The sequence below is a fragment of the Grus americana genome, chromosome 1, assembly GCF_028858705.1.
Source record: "Grus americana isolate bGruAme1 chromosome 1, bGruAme1.mat, whole genome shotgun sequence".
Taxonomy (NCBI): Eukaryota; Metazoa; Chordata; class Aves; order Gruiformes; family Gruidae; genus Grus; species Grus americana.
The window spans coordinates 175,385,167-175,401,939 of NC_072852.1; the positions used below are offsets into that span (position 1 = coordinate 175,385,167).

The window sequence follows — 16,773 nt, forward strand, 5'->3', positions numbered from 1 at the left end:
TTAAATGGCTGCGTATCTACTGCTAAACGCACCGGGGCAGGGTTTCGTGCAAGTATCAAATTGTTAACTTGGTGTGGTTTTGGGAAGAAGGTGATTTTAGCTGTGTTGTGCCATTTGGTGTGCTGACCAGAGAAATAAAATGGTCTTGTTTATTTGCCGGTATAGACAAAGCCAGATCATTTTAGACTCGGGTTAGCTTTTAGCCGACTGGATCTGGGGGGAGAAGAATCGCCACCCTGGTTTGCATGGAGTCAGGCACCACCAGTTTTTCCAGTCTCACAGGAGCAGAATCATTCTGCTGTGCTTGTCCTTGGCTGTGGAGGGGGCAGAAAGATCCCCACACTGCTTGAATCCCTCAGCCTCTAGATCCCACGTCTGGGCCTATTTACCACCTGACTGAATTTACACTATAAAGAGAACTTTCAGCCCATTCCTCCTGATGTATTTTCTTTCAAAATCCACCCTCCTACCAGTCAAAAGAAACATAACATTTTTTTTCAGGCAGGGATTAAACTTCCACCACGTTAGTTGAGAGTTTTACTGGTTTCACAGAGCGGAAGCCTGAGAACTAGCTGAAGCAAGTCAGTGGCCAACATGAGTGTGCTCTTGTAGTGAAGATGACCACCTTATACTGGGATCACAAGCATGTCAGGAAAACTAATTGTTCTTCTCTCTTCTTCAGCACTGGTGAGACTGCATCTGGAGTACTGAGTCCAGTTTTGGGGTCCCCAGTACGAGAGAGATGTGCATGTAGTGGAACGAGCGCGGTGGAGGCCACCAGGGTTGTGAGGGGCTGGAGCACATGGCATGTGTGGACCGACTGTGGGAGCTGGCGATGTTCAGGGTTATGATCAGAAGGCAAAGGGAGGATTTTGTTGAGGTCTTCAGCTACCTAAAAGGAGGATATAGAGAAGTCAGACCCTGACTTTTCTCAGGGGAGTGCTGCAAAAAGACAAAGGGCCAAAGTCCCAAGTTGCAACAAGGAAAATTCTGTCTCAATAGAAGGAAAAATAAAGTCACCATGAGAGTCATTAAGCACTGGAACAGATTGCCCAGAGCGGTTGTGGGTTCTGTAACTAACCTTGGAGATACTGAAAGCTTACCTAGACAAGGCCCTGAGTAACGCATTCTGGTTGATTTTTCCCTGAACAGGGCTTGGACTAGATGATCTCCAGATGTCCCTTTCAAACTAAAATGTTCAATGATTCTGAGTTCGGACTAGATCTGCTTTGTGCCTCCTGTATTTGTCTTTCCCTGTAACCACAGTTTTTATGGCTAATGTCTACTCAGATTCACTTTTGATTCTACTTCTCTATTTTAATGATAAAAAAAGTTAGTTTTGGTAAGTTTTAAGTGTCATGCAGTATTTTGTAATGAGTGGAGTTAAAAAGTCTGTACTCCTTTAGCCACCTTGTGAGTCCATCTTGTTTCAGCTTCGTGTCTAACAAATTATGTTAGAGGAAGCAAAAATTCATTTTAGTTTTGTTGAACTTTGCAACTTTTTAATGTACTCAGTTTTTAGATGGGGAACAATAAGCAATGATATTCACTGGAAGATATTATTCCAAAAGTTTGGAATATGTGTCTTGATTTGCGTACATTATCGGATTGATTACTTTTGCTCTAGGCCTCAGTATGTTCACCTCTAAAGAGGTAAGTGCTACTTAGTTGTTTGATTTAACATTTGATTTTGCCTTGATGGGATTGCAAACACAGAATGTGTTCTTGCATACAACAATAATATTGACAGCCTACAACATATGCATTGCACGTAAAGGATTTTGAAAAGTTATTGTAGGTGATACTGTCTGTTGTAAAGTGTCATAAGCCACCTAATAATCTGATCATAACTGACATGGGAGATGCTTTTATAATATTTACAAAACCGTGATAAGGTGGATTAATATGGCAGTTGCATTTTAAGCATCTAACTGAAATCTATCTGAACAATTGTTAGCAGTGGTTGTCAATTAAAGGAGACTTTTAATGGAAGTCATGGAAGAACCCTGAAATTAAAGGAAACGAAGGTATTATAACAATTGTGGAAGGTATTATAACCATTTTGGACAAATCTTTGTAGTGATTATCTGTTCTCATAGATAGGTGATGGTGTCCTATGTCTTTATATACGTATGAATTTTAGTTTAGGAAAAAAAGAAGCAGATGACTTAAGTTGTACTTGATTTATGCTATCAGTACACATTTCAGTGGATAACTGTGTTTGTATACATCTTTTGTAATGTTGGTTGGCTTGTTTCCTTTGGCTTTTGAAAAGATACACTGATATTAGAATTGAGCTTTCATTCTTCTAGTTAGCTGAGCTGTGCTGCTTGAATGTACTTCCAGTGCCAGTGTCTACTCAGTATTATTTTAATTTGTTTCGTAATGCCACATTAGTATTTTCAACTGGTGTTTGCATTGTAAACCCCACCATTATATTACTATTCCTGTCAAAACTGAGTATAAGTCCCAAGCAGTGTTGGAGACACTGAAGGAACCTGAATAAGCGTAATTACTGTTAGATATGTGGTCACCACATCCCAAATGCATACCAAGTGATGTTACTTTTCATGAGCCCTCTCTTCTTCCTTCATTCCTCTCTAAGCTCCAGAAGCACATGTGATGAAGATGAGGGAAAAACTGGCCTTTAGGCACAACTTCAGTAACTAAGAAGCTCACTGATTAGAGATGCGTCGTATCTCATGCTATAGTTGTAGCCTTCCAGCTATTTAGTCAATGCAGATACTCACATCAGTAAAAACAGAATTACTAGACCTTATTGGTATGTACAATATTCCACAAATTGGTGCAAAATGTAATCAGAACAAGTAGACTCCAAACAACTATCACAAAAAATCAGCTAGTCATCCTTATTTTCTTCTGTTTAAAACAATATAAATAAGCTGTACTTAATGTTAAGCACAAATAAATAAAACTCGTACTGTAGAAGTGGATTCAGATAACAAAACCAAAGCCCTTGGTCTTGTGAAAATGCTCCAGAAATTCTCCTCTTCAACCTACTGCGTTGGTAACAAGTTCTGGTGCTGGCCAAAAGGGAGACCTGCACTTTCAGTGTGCTAGATTGCTGTGTAGAATGGAAAGATTTTTGAAGGTCTGATACGTGGCTTTGTTTTCAGTAACACTGACAAACGGCACATATGCAGAAGTGTTAGGTCAGAAGGTTTGAAGCATTTGTTGAGTAATCAAAATGTAGTAATTATACATGCAATTTGGTGTTTTTAACGGCTCTTGACTTGCCTACATCATATAGGACTTGGTTGGCGCCAGGTAGGCTTGGCAACAGCTCTGAAAGGTATGAGTCATGGGAATAGTTGGCAGATCCCAGAGATAGTAGTACATATCTGAGAAGAAAAAAGTTCTTGACCTTTTTCAAACAAAGCAGAGGAAATGTAAAGATCAAAAATTACAACAGTTCCAGCCCCTTTGCTGTCCAGTTTTGGTACATTTTCAATTTCTCGACATCATGGATTGCCTGCTTGTTCAATGGCCATCTATATTGAAAGTAAAGATTATTGAAATTCAGAATACATTACTGACATTGCTAAGGTAACTGTTGTCTTGAGATGTCATGGTGGGTTGTATTACCCATTGCGGATATCTCTAGCCAGTACAATATAACCATTTTGTTTTAGTATTTGCTTTAAACAGAAGATTTATAACTTTATTGTAGAGCAGACCGATGTACAGAGGCTGGAAGCTGCTATGCAACTGCCATTGGCAAAATACAGAAAATTTTTCTCACCATGCTGCTGCTGCCGTAGGCAATATAGGGATACCTGCTATGATTCACTTAGAAAATGTTATGAAACATAACCTTAGAAGATCTATTCACAGATACCTACAAATGAAGTTGCAGGGACATGAAAAAATATTTCAGTGTTCTTGTAACTGTTGTTTCAAAGCAGACGAAACAATAATTGAGGAGAAGAGATTTTTTAAAAAATACATATCCAGAGCACTTGAATGCAAAATTAAAATGTTGTACTGCTTACCTCATCTGTTTCTAATTCATGTTTACTTAACTATTTTCTAAATTTCTCTTGCCCTAATATTGGGTCAGTAGCTTCCTTGATCCTACTACCATGTCAATTGACTCATTAAGAATTTGATATGAGATTTATGCACTCTTCTTTTACAGTCATTGCCTCACAACCAGTAATGAAAATATGATGTAGTAGAAAGACTCATTTTTTAAATTTTGTATTCAAGGGACAGAGAGTGGTCAGCCAGGTTTTATATAAAATTTTGGATACAAATTGTTGAAGAAAGAGCTTGATTTCAGACTTTTGGAAAAACACATTTATTACCAGAATGAGTACAAAAAAAAATTTAATTTTGTAGTTCTATAGTACTGAGGCTTCAACAGACTAAAGATGTGTTAGGTTTTTATATTCCCTTCTGATACTCAATTAGTATTGTTGGATCACGGCTGCTTCAAATTACCTCTATCCATATCAATTTCTTTAATTTTTCACATGAGCAGAAGAAAATATCTATTAAATATCCTTTAGGTTAGGTGCAGATTTATTATGATTGAATTGAAACATTAAAAAAAAGCCATCCTATGCAAATGTATATGAAGATATTGTGCCCTCCGTTTTTAAATAGAGACCCCATTGGTTAATGGGGAGCTTTGCTTTAGAATTATTGGTATAATATAGCTCACTCAGGTCCACTTAATCGATTTGGCCATGATAACAGAACTTTTTTTTCATTAATTTTCTTTATTGTTTTGAAAAATGTATGAAGAATGCATTTGGTGCTTTGCATATGCGGTGCTTTCTATATATACTACAGAACGCTGACAGGGTAATGATAAATTTGCTTCTGGCATTGAAGGGCTGTATCTTGAGGTGACTTTTCTTCTTTGGTTCTTTATTCACATAATGCCATTAGTATTGTTTGTTACAATGTAGGATATTTATAACAGGAAACATCTGTGGAGCAGTAATAAAGAATAGTTTTCATAAAGCAGTTTTACATTATCCTTCTACCAGTATCTGATAACAGTCACATTTATCTGGGTGTAGGAACGTTCTGACAGGTGTAAGGGATAACTGATTGATATAAACTCACTACTGCATGAAAATGAACCTTTTGATAAAGACATCTTAGTTAGAACTGATAAGTAAAGTACAGAGAACATAACTGTCTGCTATTATGTATCATTTTATTACCTTTATGTTGATCTTGATCTTTTAAATGGATAGTAAAGCATTGACAAAAGATGACTGAATATAGACATTTGTATAATGTACCTTTAGCGGGAGCATAATCTTTAGATCAAGGACAACTTAACAGGCGAAGGGCTCATAATTCATTAAAATAGAGACACTATCCAGTTCATAACACGGAAAACTTAAACAATGCGGTGTTCTAAGGATTCAAAATTAATACTTTTTCTATTTCTTTAAAATATAACTCTATCTAGATTTTGATGGATTGAGAAGCAGATGAAAGCATGGGCGAAGAAATTAAAAATAGTTAAGAAATTTATTTCCTGTTTTATCAGTTCCCAGAGTTTTTATGGGCATATCCATGTTAACATCTCTCTGATATTAAGTTTTGAGCAGATGGATGCCGTGAAAATTATTACTTTATTTAATAAGATGGAAATAAAAGTGTTTCTCCACTTATGTGTTTTCTGTGAACATGTTCTGACTCTAAGTATTATTAATACAGTATTCTGGTATTTTAAAGAATAAAATAAATGGAAATCTATAATAATCTGAAATCCTGTAGAATCTAGAGACCATTGTCTTGATTATGCAATAGCATCTTACATCAGCACGTTGTTGCAGTCATGGAATAAATATCAGGAACTTTAATATTTTGACATGCATTGATTTAATTTCATATAGAAATAAGGTCAATAAAAATAGCTCAGAAACTTCTAATTAATAGGAAAATGTAATAGACCAAAGCACAAAGAAAGTAGGTAGACTTACAGTATTTTTTTGTATGTTAGATATTATTTCAAAATGTTTGTGTAAATGTATGTAGTCAGACAACATTAATTTATGCTTATTTAGTAAAAAAATATAGGAAATCCAGTCCTGTATGCTTTAAGTAGAGTCTTTTTGGTGCTCAGTATTTGTGATATACGAAATAGTTTTGCAATGAAACAAATATATTTTTCTTGTGCCTAAGACTAGAACTGTAACTGCTCAGTAGTACTAAGATGGAAAAGATGAAAATTAGTAATAATATGTGCTATTTCTTAACCACTTCCGATAGTTTTTTCAACTTCCATTTATTTAAAAAAAGTAAACTTGGGAGGAAAAAATATATTTGCCATTGTAGGTCTTCATGAACTTTATATCATTATTTTAAAATAGTAAAGGTTTGATGTTACGTATGCGTGGATGAATGTACACGTGAACATCGTGTTTATTGTCAGCTCATCAGAACCTGCTAAATTGCATGAGATGTGGTAATCCAGTTCTTTCATTTACTGTGTTTTTATTTTAAATAAAAATAAGAGGAGGGTGGTTTTGTGGAATGTACTCTTCTTCTGAGATTCACCCTTTCAACTGTACAGTGAAAGTGGCCTCTTCAATCACTGGTAAAACCTCAACATTTTATTTTTATTTGAAGAGATTTTCTCTCCTAAATTTAAAGGAATTTATGCACATGATTAAGCAATTTCTTGAATGAGGGCCTTCATTTTTACCAGGAGGATACTTCATATGAACAGTAGTCTGTGCTGTGTAATTAAAACAAGTTATCAGATTTAGCTTAATTAATGTTAAAACAAAGCAAATGCTTAATGCCTCCTTCAAGGACATTAAAAAAATGCTTTCCTGCTATTCTTGATTTGTCATGTTGTGCCAATGTTGAAAATGAATGAATTATGTTACTTGCCATAGTGACAGATTCTTTTACCTGAAATGTTGTTCTGCATATCACACTTGTCTGAAATCTGTTGTTCATATGCTGGGGAAGTCCATGTACATCTTGTATGCAAATTATTATCTTTTAATCTGTTTATGAATACAGCAAGATTGAGGTAACAGAGGTCTGAAAAAATTAACATTGCATTATCTTTGTTTTTGTGGGGTTAAGTTAAAACTTTCAGAGCATGCTAATATTAATTGTGGTTAATTTTCCATGTTTTTATGGCAACTGAAAAAGGGTGGCATGGAGTTGCCTCTTCAAAAATTTACCGTCTCTGTCCAAGATGGTACGTCAGCATGTCAGTGAAATTTTCATGTTTAAGAAATGACTGTATGATCCACCTCACGTGACTCTTATCTCCTCTTCTCCAGAGGCCAGTAGTAAAATTTCACTTGCATCAAATGGCAGGAGAACTATGTGACTGTTTCTATAGGTTGTTCAACAATCTTTGAAACATATCAGCATATGCATAATTCACATTATTTCTTCTCTGAGATCTTGATCCTTCTAATACATGTTTAGTATTTGTGTGTTGTTTTAGTATTTATGTTCTGGGCCCAACAGCACTGATAACATAATATTTGATATTTTTTTTTTTTAATCCAAGGGGAACTATGTTGATAAATTCAGTTTTTCACATCATAGAAAGTATCATCTCCTTTGGTAATACATGTAGACTCGATAAAGAATCTGAAGTCTAAGTAAACAGAACAGTTGTATTTCTGTTGCACTTGAAATTATGGTCCCTTTAATTAAGGAATGAGATTTACCAGATATGGGGATAGAGGACTTACTTAGACATACATAGCTGTTAATCTGGCACCTTCCATGAAAACTAAAATTTTCTTCTAAAAATGAAAGTTCAAAACACAAAACAGAAAAAAAAACTTAAACAAGCCCAAATTAACTCTTTACTGGAGACAATATATTTGAATTTTCAAAATGGAATTCAGCTTTTGAAATAATTTCCTTTAGAAAGACATATAAAAAAATCCTTATTTAAACCAGTACTGATTCACACCTCTGTAACACATCTTATCATTAGAGTACTGGCACATTTTAAAAGTGAAACTTAATGAGAAAAAAGGAAAAAAGAAAGAAAAAGAAAAATCCTGTAAAAGTATAAGTGAGAAGCAAACCAAAACCAAACCACACAGCTGACATTTTAGAATTGTTTAGTGGAATTGCATCCTGGCACAGGCTGATTGGAATAAATGAATTTCTCCTGACCATTGACTCTCAGTGTCTTAGAAACTGAATTCTGGAAGCATAACATGTATTAGCTTTGGTGCATTTTTTTTTTTTTTTTTATATTTACAGGTCTTGGCAATATCTGAGAGACCTTGTTTTCATTTCTGGTCACCACCTCAGCAAACTAATCAATGAGGCATGAACTGCTATCTGCAGAGAAAGAAATGAAAAATAAACCAGAGATAATCCTTCAGTTAAAAGGTTATTCTGTGCGATAAAAGCTATTTTGTTAATTTATTTACTTACTGGTACAGTGAGATAAAGTGAGAGAACAATTAGGGAATTCTAGTTGAAAGGATTTAAAAGGGCAATGACGACTTAATATTTTAGGTTATTTGATTGACAATATAGTTACATAGATTTCTTAAACAAAAAAATTAGTTTTCAGTGAGTCAAAATTCTGTTTGGTGCAATTAGTATTTTCTGCTATTAGTATTTTCTCTGTCAATCATATTTTCATGCTCACAAATATTAGTTTTAAAATATATTTTATTTTTATATGGTAGTTTGGTTAAACTAGGATAATAAGTTGTTTCTGTGAAGTATCTACAGTACTTTTTCCATATTTTATCCCTATTTTTCATACTTTCATATTTTCATATTTCCTGTTCTGCAAAATGTACTAAGATGCATAAAAACTGTGTTGCTTTTGACCTATATGTAATCTAGTAGAGGATATTTGTAGTTTGCAGACTATTATATATTATTTAATTTGGTTTATTGAAACTAATTAAAAATTATTTTAATATTCAGATAATTACTTCTGGATATAAACACCCAGTGTAAGAAAATTGTTAGTAAAATCTGTGCATGATGTTGCATTGTTTATTTTTTCCCAGCTTTTTTAAAATTTTATTTACTTATTTATTTATTTACCAAATCTTTCCAGTTTGCAAGTCTATATAATTCTGTTTAGTTGCAAACAATATTATAATAAAATTAGTATTTCACATACACATCTCTACCGATTCACTAATATTTTGAGAAGCAGAGTTACGTAGGGATATCTGTCTTTCTCCAATTCTGTCAGGAGGGTTTGATCTATGCTTAGGAAAAAGTAACACAGTGAGGAGCCCCTTCACCTTTTGGAAGTGGACATGGCTTTGTAGCAAATTGTACATGCAGAATAATCCACCTGGAAGAGATTCAATCTGTAGTTGTTGATACTTTACAACTAATGTCATTTTAGAGGACTGAGGACTATCATTGTCAACAAATTTTCTGTTTCTCTTTTGGATCTTCATTTTTTTCCTCTGCATGAGGATTGGACTTTCCTTTTTTATTCTACTTGGAGAGTTGTTTTTCACTTTGCTGTTCTCCCTTCCACTTCCATTTTCATGACACCCATTTTTTTCCAGAACCATGAAATTTGCACCTTTTTTTTTTTTCTAGGATGGGAAGAGAAAATATTATATGTTGCTCAGTTCTATTCTCTCTAATTTCTTTTAAGTGGTAGAGACATTGACCAAGGTCTTGCAAGTTAGAAGCACTTTTTGTGGAGATGGGTTGACTGTATATTCTGTGAACTATCATGGGTATGATGCAATTCCCACAAAAATCAAAGGGAGTCTTTCCTTTGATTATAAAGAAAATGGTTCATGACTGTTGTCACCAACAGTGGCACAGTAACGATGCTGGAAGGATATCAAGCGAGTCCTCTTTCATGCCAAATCCAGGCAATGGAGATTCTAATAAATTCCTGTGCAACCTTTGCTCCACGCTACAACACAGAGGCTCTTTCATGGTCCTGAGCTTGTGCTTCCAAGGGAAGCGTTTCGGTTTTCTTCCTCTCTTTGCTCACTGCCTCCACCTCGTGGAACTGGCTCACCTGCCACGCGTTAATTTTCCGAAGAAGTGATAAACTCGGAAGAGGCAGATCAGATGAGATAAGTTCAACTTGGCTAGTTGGAAGTAGAAATGCATTGTCAAAAATTAGTCAAGCCAATTTAGAATTTCTGAAAAAAAGGGGGGGAAATGGGCAGCTGGAGAAAAAGTGCTAAACCGTGCTTGAAGAGAGTCATTATAGACGAAGGCTGGGAAACTGCAATGCAACAGGCATCTTCCAACCTAGTCACTGGTTGCGTTTCAGAAAGCATCTCTTCTCACTCCTCCCTCCCCCATAAAGCATCTTTGTTTCCTATTTAAAATATGTGTTTCTCATAACAATGAATAATTCATATTTATGTTAGCATCATTGCGTGTTAGGTGTTATCCAAAGACACTACATAGGAAGCAGTTCTGAAGAACTACTGTCTGACATGTCCAGACAAACAGGACACTAAAAGAAGATACTGCCGGTGTGCGCGTATGTTCAAGATACTAATATTTAACATTTACATTGCAGTAATAAACTACCAAATTTGGGTCTCATTTTGGTAGTTTATGTTGTACCTTGTGCAATACAAGATTGCCCCTGTATATTGTAACTTTATTAGATGAAAATTCATATGCACAGGCACAGTAGAGAAGCATAACAATTTAAGGCTAATTTGACTTAAGTGTTTTCAGTGATGTGATTGCTGCTGCTGCAGCAAGGCAGCATAAGCTTTAACAGCTTCTCTTTCTTGAACAGGTTTAAGTGAATATAACCCCCTTTTGGGCTAGAGTTTTCATTTTTCTTCTGCTCAGAGTGGTCACACACTGAACTTGATTGTAACCTGAAGAAAATTAAGTTTCTATATGTAATTATTGTGAAGGATGTAGTACATGATCAGAGCATGTGTACTGAGTGTCTGCAGTCTCAGGGGAGTGGTCACCACTTTCTTCAAAAACACGGTTACAGAAAGAGAAGAAATATGAGAGTCATAGAATGATTTAGGTTAGAAAAGACCTTTAAGATCATCAGGTCCAACCATTAACCTAGCACTGCCAAGTCCACCACTAAACCATGTCCCTAAGCACCACATCTACACATCTTTACATACCTCCAGGGATGGTGACTCAACTACTTCCCCGGGCAGCCTGTGCCAGGGCTTGATAACTGTTTAGGTGAAGAGATAGAGGTGGAGACCTTCTGCTCTCCCATTACAACAGCTTAGTGGTCAAGGTGGGATGTGGGGGACCCACTGGGTAGCAGTAAGGTTGTCTGTCTGAGAAAATGCAACAAGTTGCATTTGCAAGATGACTAATATCACAAATAGGCCATACTTATTCTGGGGTAGGATACTCTCCAACCCTGTTGAAGCTATTTGGGTACACGGAAGGGAATGAAAGATTTCTTGGACAAGAGAAAAAAAATGAGCGTGAGTCTGTGTCATAGTGATAAGGGCATTCATCTATAAGGCAAAAAAGTTGAGTGCTAATCTATGCTTAAATAATGTTTTCATGTAAAGTAAGTAAAACCTGTAGAGCACAGCCAGAAATCCTCCTCCCAGATGAATAGTTTTACTAATTTTACATTTATTCTGAATAGTCTTACTAATGTTACATTATTTTTTTTTCTCTCTTTGTAGTTTAGTGTATCTCTCAGTTTCTTCTTCAGTCTCAATATAATTATCCTGACCTGCCTACATGATGATGATTAGTTTTCTTTGGAAAGTAAGAATTGTATCCCTCTGCTTGGATTGAGAAAGTCTTTCTGTCTGTGTATTTCACATTCTCAATAAGTAGTCTAGACTATTACGTACAAGTTAGTGACTGCGTCTCTTTCTGTAGTAGCTGTGTTAAAGGTGAGAACTGTAGCTGCCTAACAGTTAGGCGACTAGGGTCTTCACATAACCATTCTAGCCACAAACACATCCCAAAAGCTATTTATGTCACCTTAACATGGATGACTTAAAAAAAGAAGGGGATGAATAGATCTGGGAGGACGTCTCTTGCTCTCCAGAGAAACATCATAAATTACTAACTTCGACTGAATACTTACTTCTGGGCTAGTTTAAATTAATATTGCCCCTTAAAACTTTTTTAAAAATAATCAACACCTGATTGATGAAATGACTAGAATACGTTGTAATGATACATTCACTATTAAAAATTGACTTCTTCATAACTTCTAAATATATTTTACTTGCTTTTTGCCAGGACACTTAAGTGTAGAAGTGAGCTATTCAGCTTTCAAAAAATGACAGTACAAATTTGAAACATCATCACAGTCTTTTCAGAACTGATGGTAAATGGTGCCACATCTAATACATTATTTATCAAGCTACGATTGCAGGAATAACAAATATCTTAATTAGTGGAATTAATCAATTATGCCTTCATACGTTAGTTGCCTCTATAAGAAAAAAAAAAGTTTCTTCTGTTATTCTACCTTTTAAAAATGTGGTTATCATGCTCTCCTTCTTTCAAGCATTTAGAACAAAGTCCTGATAATTTAATTACATGCCTCATTCAAATGCAGGATCATATGAACCTGTAATGGCTCAAATAATCTGTTTACTAATAATTCATCCAGTAGTGCTTTTTTTTTGAAGGGAGAGGGGAAGGGAGAACCTTATCTGCAATTTCACTTTGGTACAGTATTATAATTATAAAAGAATAACAATATAGTTGTACAGTCTGCCATTTAGTTCAATGTTTTTGGGTGCATTTAAGCTATTGAATTAATCTCACTTTTAAACAATAGAATATAATACTTTAATAGCTTGCCTTTGCACTGGCTTTGTGGGATGCTGAAATTAGTATTATAATGCACTGTGTATAGTTTCTGCTGAATCTGATTGCTTTAGCAGCAGTCAGTTTGATAGTATCAGGTTCCAGCTTGCATTGCTGGGTCAACATGGACCCAGGCCATTAAAGGAGAAAGGTTCAGGGAAAGTTCATTTCTATTGTTTTACCATGGTTACAAAACAGAAAAAAAAAAGGAGAAATCCTGCATTTGTAACATATTGCTTCCTTGGGCCCTGAAGGTGGTATGATCTTTTTTTCCTCTTAAATTGAACACAGAAATATAAACCTCCTGATTATCTGTAATGCAAACAAAAGAATATTTTCTGATCACTTTTAAAGTAAAACACAGATGTTCTGCATTGACTGCTGATGTCATTAAACAAAATGTTTGTATTCATTTAATTTGATCTCCCAAACTGTTAGCGTTTAAATTTGTTACTAGGTCAATAGAAAAATTAAAACTTCATACCGGCTGTTACAATACTGACTTTTGTTTACATAATTTTCACTCTAATTAACTCACAGTAAGCCTGTTGAAATAAGTATGTTTGCTTTTTCTTTAAAATATAACCTGTCCATTGAAGCATTTTCTTTTTATTGTGGTTATAAAATAAAGAAACATTTTCATGAAAAAGCGTGATCTTAAATGTCATCATATGTGTTTAACATTTATGGCAAGGTTGTAAACCACTTGTGAGGTTACATTATGAAAGGGTTTAAATCTTAAGATAAACGTGTTCGTTACGTATATAAGAAAAAAGAGAGAAAAGATAAAGGACTTTTCATACCATTAGTATGTTTTTCATGTGAACTGTTGAAAAAAGCTAATTCTACAGCAAAGAGTACTTCATTCACAGACGTAAATCATGTAATGGGTGTAATATAGAATCAAACTTGCTATCTGTACCAATATGAAGAAATTCTGTAAAGCAAAAGGTTGCATAAACATTCTCTTAATGGAAAGATTTGCATGAAATTTGACTGAACTGTGAAGGTTGTGACACAGTGTAATCTTCAACAATATGTTTTTATTTATAAAGGCCTTTATGTATAATTCCCATAAGCCACTTTTTAGATAAGTGAAGCTATTTGTAGATCTGACTGTTATACAAGTCAAAGAGATAATGGCATTCAAGACAATGTTAGTTATGGAAACTAGCTTACAGGGGCGAGTGTATATTTGTTATTTTCCGTAGTTGCCTGCCTCTATTACTATTAAATGTGATCTCATTAAGAAAAGCAAATTTCACATATGCTAAGCTGGGCCAGGATGAATGTGTATTTTAATTTAATATCTTTGGGGAACATGCAGATAATATTGTTGACTTAGTATGTGTCATTAATCTTCCAAGACGCTGGTGCAAGGCGTGTGCTCTTAGGGTCCGTCTACCCAAAGAGGTGTACAAGAGAGGTCTGTGGTCATTCGAAAGAGTCATCTTACTCTACAATTGCTATTGACTGAATTGACATTTGAGCCTTAACAACAATGTTGTGGAAAGGAGAAAAAAAAAGAAAGAAAAGGAAAATACTTGGTTGTTTGGCATATGTGAGACTTAGGAAACTTTATGGAGTGCAAATGAGTACTGAGTAAACTCTATTACCCTTTGTTTACCCTTGACTACACTTCTACGTTTGATATGCATTAGCAAATGACATCTGTTTTTTCAATTGACGATGGTGCTCATTTTCTTTCTTAAATGATTGTGTTAATCTTACTGTGCCCTGCTAATCACCTGCAGGGATTACAGTCTGTATGTACACGTTCTACACAGATACACACACATGTATATATATGTTCGCATATGTAGATATTCTAATGATTAACCTTACAGATCACGCTTCTGTCATGATGGGGAGACTGGAGATACTCATCTTTCGCCAGTTAGTACTTGGTGAAAGAGTCACGGAAGCTAGAGTTGACCCGTTTAGATACTATGCATTTCTCTAGCTCACTTGAGTGGTGGTGCATAGTCTCACAACCCGGCAGGAGAGAAGATGGCAATCAGTACTTACTAAAGGTGAGGAAGTCTGGATTGAGTCCTCTGTTGCTTTAAGGCATTTTGGGACCACAGCACGTATAGCCTTGAGAATATCAGCCTAGAGACTCCCGTGTGTGGAGAATGTGCTACACTGTATGGTCCGTATATACCTGTATCTATGTGTGTATATATATACATATACACGCACACATATTTCACATAAAGAGTTACTGTGTGAGAGAGAAAGCTTTTGCGAGGACTCAATCTCCTATGACCAGGAGTCCAAGGCATGTCTTGTCATTATTTTTTTCTTAAGTTGTTAAATAAATGGATAAATTGGAACAGATGACTGCTTTACTGTTCTCCTTGCCAGACTCCTTTTGTGTATCTGAACCTCTATACTTGGAAGATACTGCTTAAAAGCTGTAAAACTTTTATCTCTTTTAAAAGACAGTATAATGAAAAAGCATCATTGCAAACATATTTTACTTTGCCACTTTATTCAGTTCTATTAAAACATTATATCTGATATGCAAGTCGAGAAAGTCTTGAAGACATCACTCTGACCTTCAGCCAAGCATGTAACCAAGCACGTTTCTGGACAGGATAATGTCTAATTTGATTCCTGTTCTGTAAAAGAGAGAGTTTTCTGCTGTTTTTTTTTTTTTTTTCTTAAGAACTTGATCCATTACCACAGAAACCTGCCTAGTTCTGCAAGAAGTACCGATTCCCAGCATAGAAAGCATATTGTTTGGACAACTAGGTGTTTCTGGGGTATCATCTTTAGTACTGGAGTGAACCTTGAAATTGCTAAAGCTAATATGAAGCAAAGTCTCAAGCAAACAAATAACATCTTGGGCAAAACATTAGCATTGTTGAAAATATCCATCTTAGTTTGACCCATGCCACTTTAATCAGTTTACAACATCTAACGTTCAGAGATCATCAGCCAGACCAAAATCAGGAGGACAAAAACTTTTGGATTAGTTAATTTGATGATTTTGGATGATTTTTCATTTCTAAGCCTTTAATTTGCATGTGGCATAACATTTTTAGAGCTTTTTCTACGTATGAGCAAGACAGAGTGATAGAAAAGTAAATTTTTGTCAGTAAGAAAACAGAACAGAAACTGAGGTACTCAGCTTTTGAAGCTAAGGCTTTCAGAAAAGTAGAAAATATGAGTCAAAATATAATTGTGAATTGGCACCTCCTTTAACTCTTGCCTAACTTGACTCTGGGCATGGAAAGAAAATGTGGTTGTAGTTATTATAATTAATTTGTATTTCTCTGTCATCTTAATGCTCAGAGTTTGAGCTTGTTGTGCCATGAGCTGTATGGACAGAACCAAAAGGTATTTTTGTGTACATGTTATTTATGGAGATGTTCCAAGCATGGACCAAGCCAATCAAACTTCATATGGATGTATATATTGGCCAGCTGTAGCATACCCTAGGAGAGTGTGCTCCAAGCCTGTGGTGCCATTTTGACCATCTTGGAAGTCGTGCTCCTGTAAGAAATTCTCTTATATGAAGTTCTGTTATACGTGTCCCAAGCTGCTGAAGATATGAAGTTCCCAAAAGGAAGGGTGAATTGAATTGAAGGTGCCTGAACCAGAATTCATAATGAGAATGCATTTACAACCATTAAAATTACACAACAAATTTGGTCTTTTATTTTGGCTAATGTGAAAGTTTTTGAGAAACATGCTTAGATCTTTTCAGACCTGATGCAGCAGTAATTTAAATAAATTTCAAAGTCTAATGTCTTTCTGTCATAATGTGCTTTGGAGATAGGAGGTAAAGGGACTAAAGCAAGTGTAAGTTTCCCAGTCACCGAGTACAGAGCAGATCCATGGTTAGGCATGTTAAATTACGTATTAAAATAAACTTGTCGGTAATTGATTTCTATCCTTCTGTAAAACAGATCCTTTGATATTTTCTTATGTAACCATATTGTATGAAGCTTCACCCAAATGGAGTTATCAGAATTACACAGAAATATAAGTAATAAT

The 16,773-nt window shown here is 35.3% G+C and overlaps 1 protein-coding gene across 6 annotated transcripts in view; it reads left to right on the forward strand.

Moving 5' to 3' along the window:
* Positions 1-16,773, forward strand: part of DACH1 (dachshund family transcription factor 1) — a 367,584-nt gene that overhangs the window by 127,571 nt on the left and 223,240 nt on the right. The gene's annotated exons all lie outside the window — the stretch shown is intronic.